Raw genomic sequence first — 5,000 nt, 5'->3', positions numbered from 1 at the left:
TGAGGTGTGCATGGCAAAAAACACTCACGGTGAAGGCATGTGATATAATATGAAAATATCAAAAGTTAACTAACCAATGATATTGAAGCATATAAATCGAATCATAACTATATGAAACTCGAATTTGAGCCATATTAAACTGGTAATATTGTGATTTTATGCCTGGTTTTCCATACGTTAGTTTAAATAGAAAAAAATTCTCGAATATATATACATATATGAAGAATCTATATTCTATACTAACATTTTATGGAATATAACCTTGGCATATTGCCATTAAAATATATAATAAAGACATTTCAAATCAAACTGAAATGTATTGAAATGAATTTTTCCCATACATTTTTGACAATGTGAGGTGTGCATGGCAAAAAACACTCACGGTGAAGGCATGTGAAATAATATGAAAATATCAAAAGTTAACTAACCAATGATATTGAAGCATATAAATCGAATCATAACTATATGAAACTCGAATTTAAGCCATATTAAACTGGTAATATTGTGATTTTATGCCTGGTTTTCCATACGTTAGTTTAAATAGAGAGTTATGGAATATAACCTTGGCATATTGGCACTAAAATATATAATAAAGACATTTCAAATCAAACTGAAATGTATTGAAATGAATTTTTCCCATACATTTTTGACAATGTGAGGTGTGCATGGCAAAAAACACTCACGGTGAAGGCATGTGAAATAATATGAAAATATCAAAAGTTAACTAACCAATGATATTGAAGCATATAAATCGAATCATAACTATATGAAACTCGAATTTAAGCCATATTAAACTGGTAATATTGTGATTTTATGCCTGGTTTTCCATACGTTAGTTTAAATAGAGAGTTATGGAATATAACCTTGGCATATTGGCACTAAAATATATAATAAAGACATTTCAAATCAAACTGAAATGTATTGAAATGAATTTTTCCCATACATTTTTGACAATGTGAGGTGTGCATGGCAAAAAACACTCACGGTGAAGGCATGTGATATAATATGAAAATATCAAAAGTTAACTAACCAATGATATTGAAGCATATAAATCGAATCATAACTATATGAAACTCGAATTTGAGCCATATTAAACTGGTAATATTGTGATTTTATGCCTGGTTTTCCATACGTTAGTTTAAATAGAAAAAAATTCTCGAATATATATACATATATGAAGAATCTATATTCTATACTAACATTTTATGGAATATAACCTTGGCATATTGCCATTAAAATATATAATAAAGACATTTCAAATCAAACTGAAATGTATTGAAATGAATTTTTCCCATACATTTTTGACAATGTGAGGTGTGCATGGCAAAAAACACTCACGGTGAAGGCATGTGATATAATATGAAAATATCAAAAGTTAACTAACCAATGATATTGAAGCATATAAATCGAATCATAACTATATGAAACTCGAATTTGAGCCATATTAAACTGGTAATATTATGATTTTATTCCTGGTTTTCCATACGTTAGTTTAAATAGAAAAAATTTTCGAATATATATACATATATGAAGAATCTATATTCTATACTAACATGTTATGGCATATTGGTGTTATTGTATTTTATTCCTGGTTTTCTATAGTTAGTTTAAATAGAAATAAATTTTTGAATTCAAAATTTTATATTCTATACTAGCATTACATAGAAATTATCCTCAACTGTTTGTTTCTTGTATAAATACAGGAAATTAAACAGATGATGAAGAGAAAAAAATAAGAAAAACAAAAATTTATAAGAAAAATTAAATTTTAAACAAAGGAAAAGAGGAGAAAATTTTTTCAATCATATATATTTATGATTAAAAAATAGAATTATGAAGTTATTAATTTCAATTCAAAGAGAAAAATTATGTAATATATGAAATTATTACATTAAAAATGCATTTGAAAAAAAAGTAAAATGTTATTAAGAATGATAAATTATTTGAAAATTGGCAAATATTAAGAAGAAATATCGTTCTTATATTTTTATATAAAATATATAATATAGAGAACGAAAATTCTTTTTCATAAAAAACGGTTTTTGAATTTTGATAAGAAAAGCTAAAGGGGGGTCGCCCCTTTACTTTTTATATACACCGTAATTTATGAAATTTTCAAATATGAAAAACAAAGAAAAATATATAAATAAAAATATTATTCTGGTTGATCCTGCCAGTAGTTATATGCTTGTCTCAAAGATTAAGCCATGCATGTCTAAGTACAAACAAATTAAAAGTGAAACCGCAAAAGGCTCATTATATCAGTTATGGTTCCATAGATCGTTAACAGTTACTTGGATAACTGTGGTAATTCTAGAGCTAATACATGCAATATAAACACGGACCTTATGGAACGTGTGCTTTTATTAGACTAAAACCAAGCGATCATTTGATCGTTAAATTGGTTGAACTCTAGATAACTTGCAGATCGTATGGTCCCGTACCGACGACAGATCTTTCAAATGTCTGCCCTATCAACTTTTGATGGTAGTATCTAGGACTACCATGGTTGCAACGGGTAACGGGGAATCAGGGTTCGATTCCGGAGAGGGAGCCTGAGAAACGGCTACCACATCTAAGGAAGGCAGCAGGCGCGTAAATTACCCACTCCCAGTTCGGGGAGGTAGTGACGAAAAATAACAATACAGGACTCATATCCGAGGCCCTGTAATTGGAATGAGTACACTTTAAATCCTTTAACAAGGACCTATTGGAGGGCAAGTCTGGTGCCAGCAGCCGCGGTAATTCCAGCTCCAATAGCGTATATTAAAGTTGTTGCGGTTAAAACGTTCGTAGTTGAATTTGTGCTTCATACGGGTAGTACAACTATATATTGTGGTATGTACATTACCTTATGTATGTAAGCGTATTACCGGTGGAGTTCTTATATATAATTAATACAATGTATTTTTTATATATTCCTCCTATTTAAACCTACTTCAGTGCTCTTCATCGAGTGTTGTTGTGGGCCGGTACAATTACTTTGAACAAATTAGAGTGCTTAAAGCAGGCTCCAAATGCCTGAATATTTTGTGCATGGAATAATGAAATAAGACCTCTGTTCTACTTTCATTGGTTTTTAGATCAAGAGGTAATGATTAATAGAAGCAGTTTGGGGGCATTAGTATTACGACGCGAGAGGTGAAATTCTTGGACCGTCGTAAGACTAACTTAAGCGAAAGCATTTGCCAAAGATGTTTTCATTAATCAAGAACGAAAGTTAGAGGTTCGAAGGCGATCAGATACCGCCCTAGTTCTAACCATAAACGATGCCAGCTAGCAATTGGGTGTAGCTACTACTATGGCTCTCTCAGTCGCTTCCCGGGAAACCAAAGCTTTTGGGCTCCGGGGGAAGTATGGTTGCAAAGCTGAAACTTAAAGGAATTGACGGAAGGGCACCACCAGGAGTGGAGCCTGCGGCTTAATTTGACTCAACACGGGAAAACTTACCAGGTCCGAACATAAGCGTGTAAGACAGATTGATAGCTCTTTCTCGAATCTATGGGTGGTGGTGCATGGCCGTTCTTAGTTCGTGGAGTGATTTGTCTGGTTAATTCCGATAACGAACGAGACTCAAATATATTAAATAGATGCTTTCAGGATTATGATGTTGAAACTTATATAGCCTTCTTTCATGCGTACATCTTGAATGTACAAGTGTTTGAATGTGTTTATATAAGTGGAGTCGTACCTGTTGGTTTGTCCCATTATAAGGACACTAGCTTCTTAAATGGACAAATTGCGTCTAGCAGTAACGAGATTGAGCAATAACAGGTCTGTGATGCCCTTAGATGTCCTGGGCTGCACGCGCGCTACAATGAAAGTATCAACGTGTATTTCCTAGACCGAGAGGTCCGGGTAAACCGCTGAACCACTTTCATGCTTGGGATTGTGAACTGAAACTGTTCACATGAACTTGGAATTCCCAGTAAGTGCGAGTTATTAACTCGCATTGATTAAGTCCCTGCCCTTTGTACATACCGCCCGTCGCTACTACCGATTGAATTATTTAGTGAGGTCTCCGGACGTGATCACTGTGACGCCTCGTGTGTCACGGTTGTTTCGCAAAAGTTGACCGAACTTGATTATTTAGAGGAAGTAAAAGTCGTAACAAGGTTTCCGTAGGTGAACCTGCGGAAGGATCATTATTGTGTTCCATATCCGTAAGAAAAACAAACAAACAAACAAACAAACAAACAGACAAGCAAACAAACGAACAAAAAGAAAAAAAAAAAAAAAAAAAAAAGAAAAAAAAAAAAAATTTATATAATTATTTTGAATCCATAATTCTTTTTATTCTTTTTCATTCAATTTGTGATCCATCAATTATATCATATTAAATATAATATATGATGGTACATTTTGTAATGTTTTTTCTTATTTTTTTCTTTTAAAAACCTTTAAACATGAAAATAAAAAGTTGTACTTATTATTCATTTGATTGAATGATAAGTTAATTTGTTCACAATAACAAAAGTGGTATATATTTATTATATTATTATATATACATAAAATGATTAAAAAAATACAAAATAATTGAATCATAATAAATACCACCACTGTATTATTGTTGAACTAAGACATTCGCAACTTAATAAAAATGTTTAGAGTTAAATATATTTGATATATATTATTGAAAGAAAATCAATTTATATATTATTAATATTATTTAATTTTACTCTTTCAATTAATATATGCAAAAAAAAATTGACATTTGTTATAAATAAAAATAAATAAAAAAATACTCTAAGCGGTGGATCACTTGGCTCATGGGTCGATGAAGAACGCAGCAAACTGTGCGTCATCGTGTGAACTGCAGGACACATGAACATCGACATTTTGAACGCATATCGCAGTCCATGCTGTTATGTACATTAAATTCAATTTTAAAGTACTGCTTGGACTACATATGGTTGAGGGTTGTAAGACTATGCTAAATAAGTTGCTTATTCTTTTATAAAAATAATTGAATTTAAGCAAATGTGTATATTATTGGATTT

The 5,000-nt window shown here is 31.6% G+C and overlaps 1 non-coding gene and 1 pseudogene across 1 annotated transcript; both read left to right on the top strand.

Annotated features, from left to right (window-relative positions):
- The first annotated feature begins 2,157 nt into the window (after positions 1–2,157).
- On the top strand, positions 2,158–4,148 carry LOC129251898 (small subunit ribosomal RNA). Its single transcript, XR_008583160.1, has one exon. It is a non-coding gene; the product is annotated as a small subunit ribosomal RNA (ribosomal RNA).
- Positions 4,149–4,742: 594 nt separating this feature from the next.
- Positions 4,743–4,923, top strand: LOC129251894 (5.8S ribosomal RNA; annotated as a pseudogene).
- Positions 4,924–5,000: the final 77 nt, after the last annotated feature.

This window comes from Anastrepha obliqua, unplaced genomic scaffold, assembly GCF_027943255.1.
Source record: "Anastrepha obliqua isolate idAnaObli1 unplaced genomic scaffold, idAnaObli1_1.0 ptg000104l, whole genome shotgun sequence".
NCBI lineage: Eukaryota > Metazoa > Arthropoda > Insecta > Diptera > Tephritidae > Anastrepha > Anastrepha obliqua.
Note: the sequence above shows the minus strand (reverse complement) of the source record. Positions and strands in the feature narration are given on the sequence as shown.